Source organism: Erinaceus europaeus, assembly GCF_950295315.1.
Source record: "Erinaceus europaeus chromosome 6 unlocalized genomic scaffold, mEriEur2.1 SUPER_6_unloc_3, whole genome shotgun sequence".
In the NCBI taxonomy this organism is placed as follows: domain Eukaryota; kingdom Metazoa; phylum Chordata; class Mammalia; order Eulipotyphla; family Erinaceidae; genus Erinaceus; species Erinaceus europaeus.
The window spans coordinates 404378-428110 of record NW_026647136.1 but is presented as its reverse complement, the minus strand read 5'-3'; the positions used below and the strand labels follow the sequence as shown (position 1 = coordinate 428110).

The 23733-nt window shown below is 43.8% G+C and overlaps 2 non-coding genes across 2 annotated transcripts; both read left to right on the top strand.

The window, feature by feature from the left end:
* The first annotated feature begins 11110 nt into the window (after window positions 1-11110).
* On the top strand, window positions 11111-11217 carry LOC132536182 (U6 spliceosomal RNA). Its single transcript, XR_009547847.1, has one exon. It is a non-coding gene; the product is annotated as a U6 spliceosomal RNA (small nuclear RNA).
* A 12304-nt stretch (window positions 11218-23521) lies between these two features.
* Window positions 23522-23628, top strand: LOC132536178 (U6 spliceosomal RNA). Its single transcript, XR_009547843.1, has one exon. It is a non-coding gene; the product is annotated as a U6 spliceosomal RNA (small nuclear RNA).
* The last annotated feature ends 105 nt before the right edge of the window (window positions 23629-23733 follow it).

Below are 23733 nucleotides of genomic sequence, written 5' to 3'. Positions count from 1 at the left end.
GAGAAAGATAGACACCTGCAGACTAGCTGATTGTGAAGTGCAGTGACCCCCCCCTGCAGGAGGGGAGCCAGGGGCTTGAACTGGGAACCTTGTGCAGGTCCTTGCACTTTGTACTATGTGCGCTTAACCTGGTGAAGCACCGCCTGGCCTGGCCTTTACTCTTTAACTAATATTAAAGTATGGTTTTCATTATGATTGCCACTGTCCAGTCAGTAAGGTGGTCCTGACTTTAATCTTGTGATACAGCTATTATCACTATCATTCAAATTAGCAGTTGAAATTGCAGCACGAGATATGTTTTTAACCAATCAGACACTGAAGAAATGTGACCACTAGCTAATTAAAGATTGTGTTCATGTAATTGGCAGAGCTGCTCTTGCTGACACTGAAGTTGATTTCACTCAACTGTTAGACTTTCTGTAGATTCTGACTTAGAAAGGTACATCAAAACTCTGGTGACTGGTATGTGCCAAATAGGTATTCATAGGCTTATTAATATTTTCTCAGTAGTGTAAAGCCACCTGTATTCTAAGGCTCATTGGATCAGTCAGTCAGATGTGTACCATACTGGTAGGATCTGAAGGTTCACAAATGAGTAGGAGCACAGCACAGCGTCTGCTTGATGACTTAGCTTCCTACCCACAGCAGCATGTCCTGCTTAAGAAAGGCAACTCCCCAACCTGCAACATCCTGCTGACCAGGCAGAAGGGAAGATAACCAAAAGTCGCAACCCCTACCCCCCTGCTTCCTCCTGCTATGGCTTGGGAACACTTTTTTTTTAACTAAACTAACACGATGCTTGTCACGTAGCCCCCCTGCCCTAAACCCTATATAATCTCAATAGAAACTATAGAGGGGGTCAAGCATTTCTGACCACCACTGCGTGGTGGCTCAGGGTGTTCGTCCCTGGCGCCAGCTAATAAAGACTGTTGATTTTACATCACTCTGGTCTCTTGGTAATTTCTGTGGATTACCGGACCCTAACACACGGAGGGCGCCTAGTGGGGTGCCGCGGAGGTGCGACGGTCCCTCCTCGGCCCTGTGAGCCCAGTAGCCGGGAGACCCATGGAGGGGCTGACCAGCAAGAGGGCTACATGCTGACTGGGACTCGGGTTCTGGCGCCGGAGGGGCAGCTGCGGTGGTGGTGGCGGTGGCGGTGGCGGTGGCGGTGGCGGTGGCAGCACATTGCATCCCCCCAACCTCCCTGGTCAATTCCCTGTGGTGACGCTCTCTGGGACCCGCGGGAAAGGAGAGGTGTGGGGTCACTGGTGTAGTGTGGCCTCGGCTGCAGCTGCTGGGGTGGGGGGAAGGTGTGCGCCAACAGGGGGTGGCTGATGCCCTGCTCTCCAAGTGCCAGCTAGCGCGCCAGGCTTTCTTAGGGGTGGTTGCTAATCGAGGGGCTACCAGGCGCAGGATTTTATAACCAAGCCTTTTGTAACAAAAGCAAATTAATATGTAAAATATGATAGATTCCTTGTGCAGGCACCAATACCCAGAAATAACCCTGGTGAGGAAAACAAAACACAGAACGTAAAAAATAAATAAATAAATAAACAATGATGTTGAGAGAAAAAAGTTAAAAGAATCTGGAGGAGCTGGGCGGTAGTGCAGCAGGTTAAACGCAGGTGGCACTAAGCACAAGGACCGGCCTAAGGATCCCTGTTCGAGCCCCAGGTTCCCCACCTGCAGGGGAGTCCTTCACAGATGGTGCAGCAGGTCTGCAGGTGTCTATCTTTATCCCCACCCCCGCTGTCTTCCCCTCCTCTGTCCATTTCTCTCTGTCCTTTTTAACAATGACGACATCAATAATTACAGTAATAACTGCAACAATAAAAATGAACCAGGGCAAAAAAGGGAAAATAAAAAACATATATATTTTTAAAAAGCACATTTAAAATATCTTGGAGTTGGGCGGTAGCCCAGTGGGTTTAGCACAGATGGCACAAAGCACAAGGACTGGCCTAAGGATCCCGGTTTGAGCCCCCAACTCCCCACCTACAGTGGAGTTGCTTCACGGGCTGTGAAATAGGTCTGCAGGTGTCTATCTTTCTCTCCCCTCTCTGTCTTTCCCTCCTCTCTCTATTTCTCTGTCCTATCCAACAAGGGCAACAATAACAACAACAATAGTAACTACAACAATTAAACAAGGGCAACAAAAGGGAATAAATATTTTTAAAAAAGAAGTTAAAAGAATCTTTAAATCTGTAGCAAACAGGTAAACAGTAACAATTCAGTGTACATATCCTTGTAGACACTATATGGAAGCCAATGTGCAGACATCAGAGGAAACAACACTGCTGTTTGGGGATGGTCTAGATGTGAAGTGATATAGTCCCAGAATGAAAAAAATGTTTCTGGACTGAGGTTAGTAGTCTTTCTTAGTTACGTAGCCTTTCCTCTCTTTGTACACATTTGAGAATATTAATAATAGGGTCAGTTATTATTAAGAACTTGAAACAACAAGGGCAACAAAAGGATAAATGAATAAATAAAAATTTAATAGAAGAATTTGAAGGCATCTTGTAAATTAACAAGTGTTATACATATATGTATATATATATAAGATTTATATAAATATAAAGCAAATTCAGGGCCTGGCGGTAGTGCAGTGGATTATGTGTACACAGTACAAGGTGCAAAGACTGGCCTAAGGATCCTGGTTGGAACCCCTGGATCCCCACCTGTGGGGGGGTCACTTCACAAGTGGTGAAGCAGGTCTGTAGGTGTTGCTCTCCTTTTCAGTCTCTGTCTTCCTGTCCTCTCTGTTTCTCTCTGTCCTATCCAACAGCAATAGCAATGGCAACAATAACCACAGCAGTAACAACTAGGACAAAAGAATGGGAAATAATGACCTCCAGGAGCAGTGGACTGTAGTGCAGGCACCAAGCCCCAGCTATAAGCCTGGAGGCAAAAAGAAGAAATCTTTTGTCCATTCTCCCAGAGGGATAAGGATTAGGGAACCTTCCAGTGGAGGGGAGTGTATAGGGAACTCTGGTGACTGGAATTGTATGGGATTGTACTCCTCTTATCCCACAATCTTCTTAATCATTATTAAATCACTAATTTAAAGAAAGCAAGAGAAAAAAATCTATAAAAACACAGAAGCACACTATCTGCTAGCTACCTTCTTAGTAACTTTCTGAAGCTCCACATTCATTCTGTAGTATATTTAGAAAAGAGTTTAGCTTAGCTAGCTTAACAAAAATACTAAAGAAAACATGTTCTCTATACACTTGGTGAGGGAGGAACATTGCTTGTTTTTTTTCCTATTTTTATTAGTGATTTAATAATGGGTTTAATTGTTTTGTTGTTATTGTTGAGTCATATGATTGATTTATTGTCATTTGTGATCAGTCTCTTGTCAGTTTTGTGACATCCAGGTATCTGCTCCCAATTTCCAGTTTACCTTTGTGTGTGTGTGTGTGTGTGTGTGTGTGTGTGTGTGTGTGCATGTGTGTGTGAAGTTTTCTTTTAATGTGTAGAAGCTGTTAAATTTGATATAGTCCCAGTAATTTAACCTTATTTTAGTTTTGCTTACCCATAGTGTGATGAGTCTCCATATAGAGCCTGATGTTAAATTGTGGATGTGTTTCACCAATGTTTTCTTCTCTATATTTTTTAGTCTCAGTTCTAACAACAAGGTCTTTGGTCCATTTTGAGTTAATTTGGCATATGGTGTTAAAGGCTGGTGCAGATTCATTTTTCTGCAATTGACTACCCAGTATCAGCTATTGAAGAGGCCTTCTTTCCCCCCACTGAAAAGGTTTTAGTCCTTTATTAGTACACACATAGGGGTTTATTTATGGAATTTCAATTTTGTTTTGTTGGTCTATAAATTGGTTTTGTTACAGTGCTATAACTTTTTAATTGCTATTGTTTTGTAGCATCAATGGAAGTCAGGAATGTTATATATGCATTGTTTGGTTTTTGCTAGACTGCTATGGTGCTGACTCCCCTCTGGACATCTTTAATAAAATATTTTCAATAAATGTGAAAACACATACTTTGGGATTCATAGTGTGATTATTAATACATGATTTTTAGTTTCTATACTTAGCATATTTAAGATTAAAGTAGATTTTTAAATTAATTCAACTATAAATAATTAAATGTTTATATGGCAAATTTAGTAAAAATGTAAAACCAAGGTCTCTTTTGCAGTCTTCTCCTTGGGAAACAGAAGATGGCTTGTCATTTTTTTTTATTTAAGACCTTTATTAACAGATGCTTGCAGCTTGTTGCCTTTTTTTTTTTTAAAAAAAATCAAGTTGTAAACTTTTATTACAAATTCAAAATGAGGTTCTTAAAAATCTCAACTTGACCAGATATGAAACAATTTAAAAACCTTTAAAGGTGTATTGAGAAAAACCAGGCCTTTTTTTTTAAAAAAAAAAACAAACATGTTTGACATTACCAAAAAGAGACATCTTTAGGTAAAAATAATAAAAACCCCCTTGCTGCATAGATAATGCAGATAGTTCTGGTTATCTGGTCAAGGGGCAAACAGCAAGCACTTAAGGTCTTCAGCTCATTCCTGTTGTTGAAACCATATCTGCTCCTTACATTGACCATTTTACTGTTCCCATAACCTTCATTGCCTTGATCTTCTTGTCCCTGCCAGCAGGCGCCACCGATATGAGGCTGCCTGGGCAGCCGCTCCCTGTACCACTACCCGTGGCACCAGGCTTGGTGTCGGTGGTGCTGAGGGCGGGGGCGGCCTGCGGCTGCTGGGTCTAGGCCACTCTGCTCATGGTTGCCATGATGGTGACTGGGGCCAGCTGCTGCAGCTGCAGCTCCTCCCAGGGTGTGATGGCAACTAGGAGGCGGTGCAGGGCTCTCTGGGGTCCGCTCTCAGCTTGTCATTTTTAAACCAGGTTCTAGTAGGAATGAACATGTCTGGCTCCACTCAGAAACATTTCTTTTTAATATTTACTATGGTTTTCAATTTCCCATCCTTTCCCATCCAAGTTCAGCTCATTAGCAAATCTTAGCAAAGATCTTGTTTAATATTTTGGCATCTATGTTCATCAGAGATATTGGTCTGTAGTTTTCCTTTTTTGTTCTGTCCCTATCAGCTTTTGGTATCAGGGTGATGTTGGCTTCATAGAAGGTGGAAGGGACTATACCTGTTTCTTCAATCTTATGGAAAAGCTTAAGAAGTATGGGTACTAACTGTTTCCTGAAAGTTTTAAGGAGAATGTTGTTTAGTTTCCAACTTCTGTGACTTTTAATAATCTTCTGTTTGTTGTTAAATGTTAGTTTTACTCCACTGTGGTCTGAAAGATACGTGGCATGATTTTGATGCTCTTGAATTTATTGATCCTGTCTTTGTGGCCTAATATGTGGTCTATCCTTGAGTATGTATTATGTGGATTTGAAAAGAAGGTGTATGCCAGTTTTTTGGGGTGAAGGACTCTGAAAATGTCCAAGAGGTCTAGTCTGTCTATCTCTTCATTCAATTCTCTTGTATCTTTGTTGGTTCTCTGCTTTGTTGATCTATGTGTGAGAGTGGGGTATTGAAGTCTCCCACTATTACTGTATTATTATTGATGTATTATTGAAATTCTTTCAGTAAGCACTTGACATATTTAGATGGCCCCTTCACTGGGTACATAGATGTTAATAATTGTTATGTCTTCTTGGCTGATTGATCCTCTAATCATTATGTAATGTCCTTGCCTATCTTTTGTTATTTTTTTTAACCTAAAATCTATAGTGTCTGAGATGAGAATGGCTGTTCCTGCCCTTTTTTGTAGTCCATTATCCTTTATGATAGTTTTCCATCCTTTCACTTTAAGTCTGTGTTTATCTTGTTGTGACAGATGTGATTCTTGCATGCAGCATATGGTTGGGTTATGCTTTCTGATCCATCCCCCCACTCTGTGCCTTTTGATGGGTGAGTTTAAACCATTGACATTTATTGATATTATGGATTTAATGTATTGTAGTGCCATTGTTCAAATAAAAATTTTTGTTTGCTCTGATATATTGCAAGTATTTATAGTGATGTTCTTGTTTATAAGAGGTCTTTTAGAACCTCTTTCAGGGCCGGCTTGGTGATGGTTGCCTCCTTTAACTGTTGTTTGTCTAAGAAGGTTTTGATCCCTCCATCTAGTTTGAATGAAAGTCTAGCAGGATATATTATCCTTGGTTGAACCCCTTTTTCATTCAGGGCTCGATAGATATCTTGCCATTCTCTTCTGGCTTTTAGAGTTTGATTGGAGAAGTCTGCAGATAATCTTATGGCATTTCCCCTGTATGTGACTTTTTGTTTCTCTCTTGCAGCCTTTAGGATCCTTTGTTTATCCTTACTTATTCTCATAGTGACTATGATGTGTCTTAGTGTCTTCAGGTCTGGGTTGTATCTGTTTGGAACTCTCTGGACCTCTTGAATCTCGATGTCCTTTCTGTTATTCAGGTCTGGGAAGTTTTCTTCTATTATTTCCTCTAGAATGTTTGCTTCCCCTTCCTCTCTTTCTTCCTCTGGCAGGCCAATTAAACGAATGTTACTTCTTTTGAGATCATCCCATATGTCTCTGTTGTTGTTTCCAGTGTCTCTCAGTCTCTTTTTGAGCTCTTTCACCTCTTTCTTAGTTTTCTCTAACTTATCCTCTGTCTGACTAATTCTGTTTTCTGCTTCTGTTAGTCTGCTTTCCCTTGCCTCAGCTTTTTTCTTCATTAGAGCTATTTGAGGTTTCAGTTCTCTAATTGCCTCAAGATGATCAGTATTTTCCTTGGGGGTCTCAACTTGTTTTCCGAATAGTGCCATTCCTTTCCTCCAAAGTTGTTTTCATTTCTGTCATTAATAAGTTTATTATTGCTTGTATCCTTTTCTTATCTATGGTTACTTCTGGCTGATTTGTAGTTTCTTCTGGGCTCTTGTCTTCATTCATTGGAGTAGCAGTTTTATTTGTTTTTGATCTACCCATTTTTAATGTGTTTCTTTTTTTATGCTCTGTTTTTCCTCTTTTGTTGTGTCTTCAGTACAATTAACACTGTACTAAATACCTTTATGACAATTGCACTCACCAACCTCAGGAATTACAATAGCAACTGTAGCAAGTATTGAAGCAGTTTAATCACTACCAGTTAGCCAAACAATATCTCCAGTCTGTGAAAAAATAGTAACCAAATCCCAGTGAAGAAGAAAGAGTAAAAAAAAAGGGATAACAAGAATAGACAGTTATGCAAATCTACTATCCACTGTATATTCTAGGGGTAACAAGAGGGGAAAGGGAACTAGAGCAGAGATAGACACATAGAGAGTCCACTCTGAGTCAGATTTCTTCCCCGAAATAATTCACAAATTCATAAAGGCAAAGAAGAAGGAAGGAAGAAGTGTATGACAAGATAAAAAAAGAAACAAGAGAGAGAAAAGATAAAAGATAAAAAAGAGCTGTAATTAAAGAGCAGTGAAATGAAAGTTTTTTTTGATTACTTTATTTTTAATTTAATTTTTTTAATTAGCTAGGAGAAGGAAGGCGAGAGTCTGTAGAGGAGGTAGGAGTAATGAGACAAGTTCCTCCCACAATAGATAAGATGCCCACTACCCTAGCAATGAAAGATACCCTAAGAGTTAATTCTGATCAACCTAAAGGGGGGGGAGATATATGCCTTTACATAATATTAATAATAAAATAGAGCAGGGTAAAAAAAACACCCTGTCCCAGATTACCTCAAACCTCGTGAGCAGAGGTAGCTGATTGTTAAGAAAGAAGAAGAAAAATAATAATAAAAAAACCTCAGGACTAGACAAGGATAGCTGGGATAGACAATTATACAAATCTATTATCCACTGTATATTCTAGTGGTAGCTAAAGGAGGAAGGGAAGTTGATCAGAGATACTCATAGTGAGAGTCCACTCTGAGTCAGATTTCATCCCAAAAATAATTCCCAAACGTGTATCAGTGAATTCAGTGAAAGCACACTGTTTGGTGATGTAGGGGATGGGGCCTGTGGCTTTGGAAGCCACAAAAAAAAGAGAGAGAGAGAAAAGAAAAAGACAAGAAAAAGAACAGTAATAAAAGAGCAGTTAAAGGAAAGAGTTTTTTACTTGTTTATTTTTTATTATTTAATTATCTATGTGGGGGAGGGGTGGCTACTTAGAAAGAAAAAAGGCCAGAGGTTTCAGAAGGGAATAGACTTAGAATGAATGGTACTCCCTGGTGGGACAGGAATCTTGGTAAAGAAAGAAGCTCAGCAGAGGAGCCTGCTAGGAGGTGGTCCCCCGGGATTGGTTATGGGGGGGGTGAGGGGGCGGAGGTTCGCTTTGGGAATAATAATTTAAAAGAAAAAAAAATTTTCCTTTTTTTCTACTCTATTTTTAACCCAAATTAAGTTATAGTCACCTCCTTGGTAGGCCTATTTTAGTTGTATTCCAAAGGGATATATATTCCAAAGGGATATTATATTCCAAGGGATATATATTCCAAAGGGACATTATATTCCTACTGCTTTGTCCTCCTCTCACGCAGTCTCATCGTGCAGGTAGCAGGGATGGGTCTGGGCAAAGCCCTATTTCTTTTCCTGGCTCTGAGATTTTGAACTTTACATCCTGTCTCTAGATTTTATTCAAACTTAAGTCTGTCTCTAAACCCTAACACCATCAACACAAAATGAGTTGAGTTAGATTCTTTAAATTTATTTTGGATTTGAGTCCCCACCACACCTGCAGAGGAAAAGATTTGTGAATGGTGAAGCAGTGCTGCAGGTTTCTCTCTCTCTCTCTCTTTCTCTCTCTTCTCCCTCTTTACTTCCCATTTCCTTTTTGATTTCTTCTGTTACTATCCAATAAACAAAGATAATAAAAATATTTTTATTTTTTAATTTTTAAAATATTTATTTCCCTTTTGTTACCCTTGTTGTTTTATTGTTGTAGTTATTATTGATATCCTTGTAGTTGGATAGGACAGAGAAAAATGGAGAGAGGAGGGGAAGACAGAGGGGGAGAGAAAGATATGCAGTGAAGCAGGTCTGCAGGTGTCTATCTTTCTCTCCCCCTGTCTTCCATTCTTCTCTTCTTCCCTTTGTCCCAGCTGCATCCACAGCAGCACCATGGAGCCCTGAGGCCCGCGCCCTGAGACCCTGTCGCCCCCTGTCACATTGAGTAGCATAGCATCGCATCACCTCCAGGCAGCATTGAGCCATGCCGCGTTGTGTCGCACCCATGGGCCCCAGTGCTGGGGCCTGGGCCCTGCGCCCAGAGCGCCCAGCAAGAACTGTGCGGAGTCCCTGTGTGGAAGTACTGCTGGGGACTCCCCAAGGTGCTGTGCCAGACAGCAGCCAGTGGCCAGGTCCATAGTGCTGGAGCCCATCTAGTGAGATTCCTCCAATTCCAAGTAAGTGGCCCCTGGTTCCTGTGCCCTTGAAGGCTTGGTTGTTGTGCCCACCTGGGAAGGTGCTGGGTGGGGTGAGGGGCAAAGTCGGGGTACAGCCGCAGAGGGGCCAGCACCCCCGGACCCAGTACCCCGGGACAGGCGCACCCCTTAGAGGTGGCTGCGCACCCCCCCAAACCTCCAGCACCCAGCGGCCTTGAGCAGGGCGCTCCCGGAGATGGAGCCATGCGCACCCCCAGGGGAGGTGTCCGCGAGCCCCCAGACCCCGCACCCCTGGCAGGGACACCCTGGAAGGGTGGCTGTGCGCCCCCAGATCGTGCTGCTTTTGGCTTCCGTGAGCATGAGCGTAGGGACCCCGCCGGAGAGTCTGGGCAGCCGGCCTTCCCTTTCCTTCTACCTGGGAGAGGGGTCCTAGGTCCCTGGGCCTCACCCAGCGTGTCAGTGCTGGTGGCACCAAGTGCCCCGAGGGTGAGGACCCGCCAGTGCAGCTGGAGTCCAGGCAGTGCGCCTCCCGCCCACCCCAAGCACCCTGGCAGGAGGGGACCCCGGAACCCACCGACCTGGCTTCAGGGGCAGCCAGGTCCAGAAAACTTTCCGTGTGTCCGCCCACCCGAAATGTGCACCCGCTGTCCTTCCTCTCGGTGTGGCCCACGACGAGGTCCTCTGGGTACGGCTGTTTGGAATCCTGAACTTCGAGTTTGGTCTGGGGAAACATGGCGAGCCAAGCTCCCAAATTAGGGTGAAGGAGGCTGGGGCACGGGGTGCGGGTCCAGGTTGGGGGTCTCCTCGCACTACTAGAACTGGAGTGTTTTCTCTGCCTCTGTCTCTCTCAGAAGAGACATGCATTTCAGAGGGGTGCCCCAAGCCAGCTGGCTCCAACCCTTGTTGAGCCCTGGGCCCGGGCTGTGGATTGGGTCTGGGCTGAAGGTCTGGCACTTTGCAACCTGCTGGTCCTGGAGGGTACTGCCAACACCCACCCCCAACCCCCCTCGTCCCGGTGGCCTGGGCCTGGCAGGGCTTCGTGTGTGGTCGGGGGTGGGCAGGGGTCGCCTGGGGTTCTTGTGTCTGTGGGGACAGTCCTGGGGAGACTGCAGTCTGCCTAGTCACACAATGGGGCAGCCAGGATGCTGGCAGGTGGGAGCTGCACTAGGAGCCCCACAGAGCCAGGCAGCAGCCGATCTTGGAGCTGGGTAGGAACCGCGGTTTTTTTAAAAAAAATGAAATTAAAAAAAGGAAAAATGTTATTTATTAATACAAAAAAGAGAAGCAGAGCATGAATATGGCACATGCAAATCTGAGGATTGAATTCAGGACTTAATTCGTACAGAGCCATTGCCCTAGCCATTCTGCAATTCTAAAGTATATATAGGTTATTTTATTTTTGTTGTTGTTGTTGTCACCAAGGTCTCATTGTCTCCCTTTCTTTTTTTTTTCTTGTCTATTCTTTTCCACTCTTTTTTATTTTTATTTATTTTTCCATTTTGTTGCCCTTGTTGCTTAACATTGTGTGGTGATTAATGTCGTTGTTGTTGGATAGGACAGAGAGAAATGGAGAGAAGAGGGGAAGACATAGAGGGGGAGAGAAAGACAGACACCTGCAGACCTGCTTCACCACCTGTGAAGGGACTCCCGGGCAGGTGGGGAGCCAGGGGCTAGAACCGCGATCTTTCCTCTGGTCCATGAGCTTTGCGCCATGTGCGCTTAACCCGCTGGGCCACTGCCTGACTCCAACTGTCTCCATCTCTTAACACTTTTTAAGTAAGATTATAATATAGTCCTAGCTTCCGTAGTACATATACTAAAATTGGCATGATACATAGAAGATTAGCATGGCCCCTGCTCAAGGATTACACACAGATTCATGAGGCATACCATATTTTTTTCAAAAAAAGGATTATAAAATATATGTACACACATATAAATAATTATAATCTTTTAAAGAGCCAGTTAATGCAACCTGGGAGGCGGTTCAGTGGCAAGAGATCTGGATTTGTATGTGTGGGATCCCAGGTCTGTCTGAACTCTGGTTCTACATATGCTGAAGCTCTTTTAAAAGATTTATTAATCAGTGAGGGAGAAAGGGAGGAGAGAGAGAGAGAGAGAGAGGAAAAACACTATAGCATCAGTCTGGAACATGTGATGCTGGAGGTAGAATTCAGGACCTCATGCTTGAGTCCAAAACTCCAACCACTCTGCCAGCCTCCAGGACTGCAGATTGACTTTTTTGAATAAAATCATGGTAATATTGTTCTCTTAACTGTACATATTTTAAATAATACAAAGTCTTTTTAAAATTTTTTCTCAAATATTGTGCCTGGGGATCAATCCCACCCAGAACCTTGCACCTGCATGGGACAGCTGAGAGGCCTCCCTGCCAGTCTCCATTCTGTATCCTTTAAGAGAGGGAGACATGCAAAGCACTGCTCCTCTATGCAAGGAGTCCCGCCCATTGCCTGCCTGTGTTTTCACTTGCAGTGTGGAGGATCAGACCCCCAGCCACATGCTATGCTATGTTTTCTTTTTAAGAAACAGACAACCTGCGCCTAGATTTAGGCGGGTAACTGGACTCAACAGTAGGCCAGGCCCATTTAAAATCCAAATTCAACAAATTTAGAACCAAGGCAAAGGAAAGAACAGTCACTATAATTTTTTTAAGACACTAGGTAGCTTCTTTGCATTGGTCTCTCTATATAAACATGTTATTTTCAACATCTCTGTATTGATGATTGAAGTGGGTCAAGCTGACTTAGTTCTCCTTGAGACAGACAACGTGTGTATCTACATTTGGGTCACAATACCCTGCTGTATGTTGATCTTTGAAAGTAAATGAATGTGCTGGGGTGGGATTGGGAGGCAGAACTTGGAGAAAGAATCATCCTCATCAATAGGTGTTGCTACATTCAGCCTTCATATAGGAAACACCTCAAGATATCAGTATCAGAGCAACCATTTACAAGTATTTTTTCAAGATTTATTTTACTTTACTTGTTTATTGAATAAAGACAGAGAAACTGAGATCGTAGGGGGAGGTAGAGAGAAAGACACCAACAGCACTGCTTAACCGCCTATGAAGCTTCCTTCTTTACAGGTGAGTCAACAGTTATTACATCTTAAGCTAGGTATCATTTCTTCCTTTCTTTCTCTCTTTTTCTTTTTAATTTCTTTATTGGGGAATTAATGTTTTACATTCCACATTAAATACAATAGTTTGTATTTGCAGAACAATTTCCAGTTTTCCATATAGCAATCTATGTATCATTTCTTTTCTTTCTTTTTTTTTGTTGTTATTGGATAGCGACAAAGAGAAATTGAGAGAGAAGGGGGAGATAGAGAGGAATAGAGACAGAGAGACACCTGCAGACCTGCTTTACTACCTGTGAAGTGACTCCACTGCAGGTGGGGAGCAGGGGGCTTGAACTAGGATCCTAAATGGTCCTTGCTCTTTGTGCCATGTGGGCTTAGCCCACTGTGCTACCTTCTGGCTCCCTTAGGTATCATTTCTAAAGCCTGTTAAATCTAAAATGTTCTTAACCTTTTGTAGTAATTTCCTGATTCATGTTTGCTTGTCGTAAATATCTTGGTTCTGTTTTGTTTGCCTTGTGGGAACTCCCATCTGTCTTTGGTCTTGGTAATTTTCCAGGGCTTGTAGTTGAATGCCAGCAAGGACGCTCCCAGAAAAAAAAACAAAGAAATCGCTCTGCATGTGCTTCGAGATAGGCTTTACCAGAAGATTATAGAGAAAGACGTGTCGACAGCAAAATACCAGAAGAATGCAGGTATATATGTACATTTAAATAAAAGAAAAAAAGAAAGGTGGGTGTCAGGTGGTAGTGCAGGAGGTTGAGTGCAGGTGGTGCAAATCACAAGGATTGGTGCAAGGAACCAGGGTTGAGTTCGTGGCTCCCCACCTGCAGGTTGTCTCTTCATAAGTGGTGAATCAGGTTTGCAGATGTCTTATCTTTCTCTCACCCTCTATCTTCCCCTCCTCTCTCGAGTTCTGTCTGTCCTATCCACAATGACATCAATAACAATAATAATAACCATAATAATGATAAAACAACAAGGGCAACAAAATGGAAAGGAAAAAAAATGATTTATTTATTAATGAGAAGGTGTGAGGGAAGAACTAGAGCATCACTGTGACCTATGGAATGCCAGAGATTAAACTCAGAACTTCATGCTTGAGAGTCCAATGTCTTATGCACTGCACCACCTGTCAGGACACTGCGGATAAGATTTATTTAGTAGAATAACTTAACAACTGTTCGAAGAGTCATTCTGCACATGCCTTACATATGGGAGTCCCTCGGATTGATTCCTGGCACCACTGAACAGCAACACAGACACAGCAAGCCAAGTTCAGTGGATGGTAGATCTATGCTTAGGTCTCTATCTCAAAATCATAAGCATTGAACTGAGAGGTAGCTTATTGGTAAATTGCATACTGCACATTCATAAGGCCCCAAGATTGATCCCCAGCATACAGAAGTTCTGAGTGGTGCTCTATCCATAAAAATAAATAAACGAAGGGGTCCAGAGCTTGCTCCCCCAGTAGAGTGCACATCACATCACCATGCTTGCAGACCTGGTGTTGAGCCCTAACACAACATGGGAGCACCAGGCATGATGGCAGGTACTGTGATGTTTCTCACATGCTCTTTATCCCACTTTTTCTATTTCATTTTTAAAAAATTTTAAAGTCAATTTTCATTTATATATATTAATATATTTAGTTATTATCGGACAGAGACAGAGAAATAGGGAGGGGAGGGGGAGATAGAACAGGAGAGAGACAGAGAACCACCTACAGCCTTGCTTTACCACTTGTGAAGCTTCCCCTACACCCTGCAGCTTAGGACCAAGGGCTTGAACCTGGTTCCTTATGCACTGTAATTTGTGTGCTTAACCAGATGCACCACTGCTGGCCCCCTGTATATTTTATTCATTTATTATTTCCTGGATAGAAATTGAGAGGGAACAGAAGATCTAGAAGGGGAGACAAAGAGAGACACCTGCAGTGCTACCTCACCACTTGTGAAGCTTCTCCTCAGCTGGTTGTATCTTGGGCTTGAACCTTAGTCCTTGTGCATTGTAACATGTGCACTCCACTGGTTACACCACCTCCTGGACCCCATTTTTTCATTTTTAAATTTAAAAGGAGAAAACAACTGTTGACAACAGTAGAATTATGTAAGTATGAAACTCTGGTGTAAGTATGAAACTCTGGCGTACTAAAATACATCAATATATTCATCTTTTTGTAAAGGTCACTTTGTGAGTGCACATGTTATAGTGTGAGAGGACCAAGGTTCAAGCCCCTGATCCCCACTTGCAGGTGGAAGCTTCACAAGCAGTGAAACAGTATCTTAATGTGTCTCACTTTCTTTTGCCACTCTATCTCCCCTTTCCATCTCCATTTCTTTCTTTCTTACCAAGCAAAAAGAAAAAAAACTTTTTAAAAGGTTTCTTTATATTAAAAATGTTTTTTCATTATTCTTGACCAAGTAAAAATCTCAGGACATATAGAAAATATACTCCGCTGTGAATAAGAAATAACTTGAATGTTTAGGCTCTCTGTGTGTGTGCCAGAAGGGGTTTGCTAAGAAGTAGTGGTTTTTAAATGCAAATTCCTATCTTCAAGTCTACCTACTGATGCTCCTCTGCAATCTGAGACCATCGCAGGCAAGGGATAAATATATTATTTGCACTGTCACTTACACTACAGAAGGCTAAAACAAGCGTAGGGAAAGTGGAAAGGCCAAAAGTAGGGAAAACTAAGATATCTAAATCAAAGTGACTTGTGACAGTTATTATAATGCTTACTGTTATGCAGCCCAATTTTCCTAAAATGCTACAAGGTTTACTGCAAATAACTCAAAAACATGGCTATTTTGGGCTTCCAACTCCAAAATTCTCTTTCAACCCCATTCAGGTTTTACTTTTGTTTGTAAAGAATTATTTATTAATGAGAGAGATAGGGGAGAGGAAGAAGGAGAACCGCAGCATCACTCTGACACATCTGATGCCGGAGATCAATCTTGAGACCTTACACCTAAGAACCCCAAAGCTTTATCCACTGCACAATCTCCCAGACAGTGGCAGCCTTTATTTTTATTTTTTATATTTATTTTATTTATTTATTCCCTTTTGTTGCCATTGTTGTTTTATTGTTGTAGTTATTATTGTTGTTGTCGTTGTTGGATAGGACAGAGAGAAATGGAGAGAGGAGGAGAGATAGACACCTGGAGATCTGCTTCACCGCCTGTGAAGCGACTCCCCTGCAGGTGGGGAGCCGGGGTTCGAACCGGGATCCTTATGCCGGTCCTTGTGCTTTGCGCCACCTGCGCTTAACCTGCTGCGTTACAGCCCGACTCCCGGCAGCCTTTACTTTTTTATAATTTAAAATATTATGATACTTTGCTCACTTAAGAGGCAAAATATTTATACAATCTGAAGAGAACAAGAGTATACATACTTTGCTTATTTAAATGATACATACACTTTAGTAGAACTTATACATTTGAATAAAACTACATACATATGTAATTCAAAATCTAGTAAATAGAGAAAATGAAGTGGGGGGAAAACCCTTTCCTGACCCTCGACCTTAGACTCTATCAGTAGTATGGTGTTTTTAAATGAATTAATTTATTTTCCCTTTTTAGTTGCCCTTGTTTAACATTGTTGTAGTTATTGATGTTGTTGTTGTTGGATAGGACAGAGAGAAATGGAGATAGCAGGGGAAGACAGAGGGGGAGAGAAAGACAGATACCTGCAGACCTGCTTCACTGCTTGTGAAGTACCTTTCCTGCAGGTGGAGAGCTGGGGGCCAGAACCAGGATCCTTCTGCTGGTCCTTGTGCTTTGCAGTATGGTTTTGGCAGAGCTATTTATTTCTGAACCCACAGGGAGTCGTAATAAATTTATGTAATAATATGTTTTATTTTACAACTTGAAAGTATCTTAATTTCCATAAAAAATTTCATAAAAATGACCTTTAAACCAATTTTCTCTTTAGAGAGTTATGATACAAATCCTGAATAGAAACAGCTTGAGAAAGAAGTTTGAGTTAACACATTAGTAAACTTGCTGGAGAACGGACTGATGGGGGTAAAATATAGCTTTTTAATTATTTTTAATTTCATGAACTACAGAAGGGGGTAGAGGGGCCCAGAAGCAGCACTCTAGCATATGCAGTGCTTGGGATTGGACTCAGGACCTACAATTTAGAAGCTCTAATTTCTTCCATGCTGCAACCTACCCATCTTCAGAGATATTTTTCTTTTGTTCTAAAGATCTAATTTATTCATTAATGAGAGAGAGAGAGGAGCAGGGAGGATCTGCACGTTACTCTGGTATATGTGGCACTGGGGATTGAACTTGGGACCTCATGCCTGAGAATCCTATACTTTATCCACTCTACCTCTTCCTCCCAGTACCACTGATAATTTGGCTTTGATTGGAATTGGAACTACTGAAGAAGCACTATTGGGTGCTGGGTGGTAGTGCAGTGAGCAGGTTAAGCGCACATGGCACAAAGCTCAAGGATAGGGGTTGGGATCCCAGTTCGAGCTCCCCACCTGCAGGGATGTCACTTCACAAGTGGTGAAGCAGGTCTGCAGGTGTCTGTCTTTCTCTCCCACTCATTGTCTCCCCCCCACCCTCAATTTCTCTGTCCTATCCAGCAACAATGATAAACAAAAAGAACAACAAAAGGCGGCGGGGGGGGGGGTGATGGCCTGCAGGAGCAGTGGATTTGTAGTTCAGGTAGAAAAAAAAAGAGAAAAAGAAACACTATTACTCCATAAGTAAACCTGAGAAAACAAGAGTCTTAAACAATTAAATTCCTTCCACTCTTGCTCTTTGTCAATTGTATGTGCCTGACGTTCAGAAATAGAAATCCTTAGAAAAGAATTTGCGGTGCCTTTTCCATTGTAGTAAAGATAGTAATTATATTAAAATGTGAATTCCTTTCTATCTCTGCACAGGTTGGAACAAGAACCTAGTCAGAAAGAATCCAGACCTACAATTTCACCCAGAATAGTGTCACTGACCACAGGGTAGGATATGAAGTCCATGATATTAAGGTAATATTACTGAATGTGCTTACTGTATCTTTGATTTATTAAGGAATCAAATTTTGGGGCCTGGTTTATTAAGGAATCAAATTTGGGGGCCTGGTTTATTAAGGAATTTGGGGGGCTGGTTTATTAAGGAATCAAATTTGGGGGCTCTAGCCGGTATCCTTAGGCTGATCCTTGTGCTTTGCACCACCTGTGCTTAACCCACTGTGCTACAGCCCAACCCCTGTTAATATTCGATTATCTTCCTTTCCTTCTTGGCTTGGTCCCTTTATCTTGCTTGTAAATCTGTCATCTGAACTGAGAAGGTTGAAAGAGGAGGGGAGGGGGCCCACTGAGGTGGAAGGATCCAGGGCACATGTATGCCCTGCCCACTTCACTCCCAGGTCAGACTGGCTTCCTCTGCCCCCTGGAGCCTGTCTGTGCATGTGTGTGTGGGGGGCTGGGGTGTTTACAAGTGTTTCCTGATGCTAGAACAGTCTCGTTGGAGTGTGACTGCTAACTGCTTTTTGGCAAGATACTATTTTAAATAGTCCTGGGGTCCTGATTGTGGTACACCTGGTTGAGCACACATGTTACAGTGCACAAGGATCCAAGTTCAAGCCCCTGGCCCCCATCTGCAAGGGGAAAACTTTTTGAGTGGTGAAGCCGTGTTGCAGGTGTCTCTGTCTCTCTCCCTATCACCTACCTTCCCTCTGAATTTATGGCTGTTTCTATCCATTAAATAAATAAAGATAATAATAGAAAAATTAATTTACATGACAGAAGTCTACATCAAATTGGCATTTGAAATAAGAAAGCTCTTTTTTGAGGTCCCCTGTTACAGAGCACATGAGTGGAAACAAACTGCTACTGGAAAGCCTGTTTTTAGTAGCTTAACTTTTTCCTTTCTTTAATTTTCTTTTCTTTTTAAACTATCTTTATTTATTGGATAGAGACAGCCATAACTTGAGATGTGATGGAAGGGGGAGAGAGAGGGAGGGAGAGACAGAGACACTTGCAGCCTGCTTAGTCACTTTTGAAGCTTTCCTCCTGCAGTGAGGATCAGGGGCTTGAATCCATGTCCCTGTGCATTGTTGTGTGTTTAACCAAGTATACCACTGCCTGACTCCCCCCTTTTTTCTCTTGGCTTTTCTTTCTTTGTTTATTTTTCCTTTCTTTCTTTCTTGCTTTTGGGCTTATCACCAGGTTTCAGGGCCAGCACTATGAATCCACTGGTGCTGGCAGCCATATATTTATTGATTCATTTACTTATTTATTTTGGCTAAGACAGAGAGAAACTGAGAGGGGAGGGGGTATATAGAGAGGGATAGAGACCTGTTTCTCTGCTTGTGAAGTGTCCCTCTGCAGGTGAGGAGCCAGGGCTCCAACCAAGATCCTTGCATGGGTCTTTGTGCTTTTATACTATGTGCACTAAACCCAGTGCACCCCCACCTACCGCACTGTCCCATTTGCATTCCTTTATAGGTGAGAGGAAATACAAAATAAGAGGCAAAATCTTCACCGAGCACTTTGTTTAGGCCAGAAGAAACTCTGAAAATGTCTCCCCTCAGCTTAGAGGGAGAGGGGAGTTTCTCTGCATGTGATGCCTCTTTTTTTTAATTATTTATGTCTGGATTGACTGATTGATTAGATAGAAAGAGAAATTGATAAGGGAGGAGCATATAGAAAGGGAAAGAGATAGAGACACCTGTAGCTATATTCCACCACTTGTGAAGTTTTCCCCCTGCAGGTAGGGGGCCAGGGGCTTGAACCCAGGTCCTTGTGCACTATGATTTATGCACTTAACCAGGTGCACCACCACCTGCCCCTATTTTTTTTGCTTTTAAAGAAGCTTCCACTGATTTTTTTGCATACAACTATCTATATATGCTATTCTTTTTTAAAGGTTTATTTATAAAATGGAAACATTGACAAGGCCATAGGATAAGAGGGGTATAATTCCCACCACCAGAACTCAGTATCCCATCCCCTCCCAATGGCTTTCCTATTCTTTAACCCTCTGGGAGTATGGACTCAGGGACATTATGGTGTGCAGAGGTAGAAGGTCTGGCTTCTGTAACTGCTTCCATGCTGAACATGGGTGTTTACAGGTGGATCCATATTCTCAGTCTGTCTTTCTCTTTCCCTAGTGGGGCAGAGTTCTGGAGAAGTGGGGCTCCAGGACACATTGGTGGAATCTTCTGTCCAGGGAAGTCCAGTAGGCATCTTGGTAGCATCTGAAACCTGGTGGCTAAAAAAAGAGTTGACATATAAAGCCAAACAAATTGTTGACCCATCATGAACCTAAAGGCTGGAATATTGCAGATGAAGATTTGGGGTCTCTGTTTTGAAGATAGCTAGTAGGCCTATTTTTAAAATGTTATATTCCAAAGGGATATATATTCCAAAGGGATATTATATTCCAAGGGATATATATTCCAAAGGGACATTATATTCCTACTGCTTTGTCCTCCTCTCACGCAGTCTCATCCTGCAGGTAGCAGGGATGGGTCTGGGCAAAGCCCTATTTCTTTTTCTGGCTCTGAGATTTTGAACTTTACATCCTGTCTCTAGATTTTATTCAAACTTAAGTCTGTCTCTAAACCCTAACACCATCAACACAAAATGAGTTGAGTTAGATTCTTAAAATTTATTTTGGATTTGAGTCCCCACCACACCTGCAGAGGAAAATCTTTGTGAATGGTGAAGCAGTGCTGCAGGTCTCTCTCTCTCTCTCTCTCTCTCTCTCTCTCTCTCTTCTCCCTCTTTACTTCCCCTTTCCCTTTTGATTTCTGCTGTTACTATGCAATAAATAAAGATAATAAAAATATTTTTAAATTTTTAAAATATTTATTTTCCCTTTTGTTGCCCTTGTTATTTTATTGTTGTAGTTATTATTGTTCTTATTGATGTCCTTGTAGTTGGATAGGACAGAGAGAAATGGAGAGAGGAGGAGAAAACAGAGAGGGGGAGAGAAAGATAGACACCTGCAGACCTGCTTCACTGCCTGTGAAGGAAACCCTCTGTAGTTTGAGAGCCGGTGTACTTAACCCACTGTGCTACCTCCTGACTTCGCTTAGATTATTTTTAAGGAATTTGTATTTACAATTAAATTTTGATTTGATAGAACAAGGCAATTCATACAAGGAAGGGAGATAATGGAGAGAGAGAAAGACACGTACAGCTCTGCTTGCTTGTCAAGCTTAACCCCACCCCCTAGCAGGTAGGCACTGGGGCCTTGAACCTGGGTTCTTAGTCATGGTTATGTGCATGCTCAACTGAGATCACCACCACCTGTGCCTATTTTAAAATTATTAAAGAATTTCTTAAGAATCCCCTCAACACTATATCTGTTCTATTCCAGCTTAGGTCCATGATTGGTCAACAATTTGTTCGGCTTTGTATATTAACTCTTTTCAACCACCAGGTTCCAGATGCTAGCATAATGCTGACCAGACTTCCCTGGACAGACAACACCACCAATGTGTCCTGGAGCTCTGCTTCCCCAGAGCCCTTGCCCACTAGGACAAGGGAGAGACAGGCTGGGAGTATGGATCAACCAGTCAACGCCCATGTTCAGCGGGGAAGCAATTGCAGAAGCCAGACCTTCAGTCTTCTGCATCCCACAATGACCTTGGGTCCATACTCCCAGGGTTAAAAAACAAGAAAGCTATCAGGGGAGAGGATGGGATACAGAGTTCTGGTGGTGGGAATTGTGTGGAGTTGTACCCCTCTTTTTTTAAAAAATATTTTATTTTATTTATTTATTCCCTTTTGTTGCCCTTGTTGATTTATTGTTGTAGTTATTATTGTTGTTGTCGTTGTTGAAAGTTGTACCCCTCTTATCCTATGGTTTACTCAATGTTTCCTTTTTATAAATAAAACATTAAAAAAAAGGGAGTTCGGAGGTGGCGCAGCGGGTTTATCGCAGGTCGCACAGTGTAAGGATCCTGGTTCGAGCCCCCAGCTCCCCACCTGCAGGGGCCTGGCCTCACAGTAGGTGAAGCAGGTCTGCAGGTGTGTCTATCTTTCTCTCCCCCTGTCTTCCCTTCTTCTCTTTGTCCCAGCTGTGTCCAGCTCAGCGCCATGGAGCCCTGCGGCCCTCGCCCTGAGGCCCCGTCGCCCCCACGCCGCATTGCGTTGAGTTGCGTCGCACCCATAGGCCCCAGCGGGGTCTGAGACTTGAGCGCCAGGCCAGGACTGTGCGGAGGCTCCCGGTGTGGAAGTACTGCTGGGGAGTCATGACGGTGCTGTGCTGGACAGCAGCGGCCATGTCCATCGTGCTCGGCCCATCTACTGCCATTCCTCCAATTCCAAGTAAGTGGCCCCCGTGCCACCCGTCCTGGAAGGCTCGGGTGTCGCGCCCGCCCAGGAAGGTGCTGGGTGGGGGGAGGGGCGAAGTCGGGGTACAGCCACAGAGGCGCCAGCGCCGCTGGACCCCTTACCCCGGGCCAGGCACACCCCGAAGAGGTGGCTGCGCCCCCCCCCCCAACCCCCAGGATCCAGCGGCCTTGAGCGGGGCAGTCCCCGGATAACGGCCATGCGCACCCCCGGCAGGGGCGCACCCGGGGGAGGTGTGCGCGAGTCCCCAGACCCCACACCCCGGGCAGGGACACCCTGGAAGGGTGGCTGCGCGCCTCAAATCCTGCTGTTTTCGGCTTCCAGGAGCGCAAGCACAGGGACCCCGTCGGAGAGTCTGGGCAGCCGGCCTTCCCTTTCCTTCCAGCCAGGAGAGGGGTCCTGGGGTCCCAGGGCCTCGCCCAGCATGTCCATGCCTGCAGCTCCGAGAGCCCTGAGGGTGAGGACCCGCCCGGGCAGCTCAAGGCCAGGCAGTGAGCCTCCCGCCCACCCCAACCGCCCGGGCAGGAGGGGACCCCGGTGGAACCCACCAGCCTGCCTTGGCTTCGGGAGTGGCCAGGCCCAGAGAAATTTCCACGCGCCCGCCCATCGAAATGTGCGCCCGCTGTCCTTCCTCGGTGTGGCCCACGAGGAGGTCCTCAGGGGACTGCTGTTTGGAATCCTGAACCTGGAGTTTGGCCTGGGGCAACATGGCGAGCCGGGCTCCCAGACTAAGGTGAAGGCCTGGGTGCGGGGTGTGGGTCCAGGTTGGGGGGTCTCCTCACACTTCTAGAACTGGAGTGTTTTCTCTGCCTCTGTCTCTCTCGAAGAGACATGCATTTCAGAGCTGTGCCCCATGCTGGCTGGCTGGAACCCCTGTTGAGCCATTTGCCAGGCTGCGGGTTGGGTCTGGGCTGAGGGTCTGGCACTTTGCAAACTGCTGGTCCGGGGAGGCCACTCCCAGCGCCCCCCCACCCCCTACCCCTTTCAGGAGGCCTGGGCCTGGCTGGGCTCCTTGTGCCATGGGGGGTGGGCGGGGGGCGCCTGGGGCTCTTGTGTCTGCAAGGATAGTCCTGGGGGGACTGCAGTCCGCCTGCGCACAACAGGGCGGCCAGGGCACTGGCAGGTGGGAGCTGCAATAGGAGCTGGGCAGAGCCAGGCAGGAGCCAATCTTGGAGCTGGGTAGGAACCGGACAGGAACTGTGGTTTAAAAAAAAAAGGAAATTAAAAAAAAGAAAAAAAATGTTACTTATTAATACCAAAAAGAGAAGCAGAGCATGACTATGGCACATGCAATGCTGGGGATTGAATTCAGGACTTAATGCCTACAGATCCACTGCCCTAGCCATTTTGCAATTCTAGAGTATAAATAGGTTATTTTATTTTTTTGTTGTTGTTGTCACCAAGGTCTCATTGTCTCCCTTTCTTTTTTTTTCTTTTCTATTCTTTTCCACTCTATTTTAATTTTTATTTATTTTTCCTTTTGGTTTCCCTGGTTGCTTAACATTGTTGTGGTTATTAATGTCGTTGTTGTTGGATAGGACAGAGAGAAATGGAGAGAGGAGGGGAAGACAGAGAGGGGGAGAGAAAGACAGACACCTGCAGACCTGCTTCACCACCTGTAAAGGGACTCCCCGGCAGGTGGGGAGCCAGGAGCTCGAACCACAAACCGCGACCTTTCCTCCCGTCCTTGAGCTTTGCGCCATGTGCGCTTAACCCGCTGTGCCACCACCCGACTCCAACTGTCTCCATCTCTTAACACTTTTTAAATAAGATTATAATATAGTCCTAGCTTTGGTAGTACATATACTGAAATTGGCATGATACAGAGAAGATTAGCATGGCCCCTGCTCAAGGATTACACACAAATTCATGAAGTGTACCATATTTTTTCAAAAAAAAGTTTATAAAATATATGTACACATATAAATAATTAAAATCTTTTAAAGAACCAGTTAATGCAAGCTGGGAGGTGGTTCAGTGGTAAGAGGTCAGGA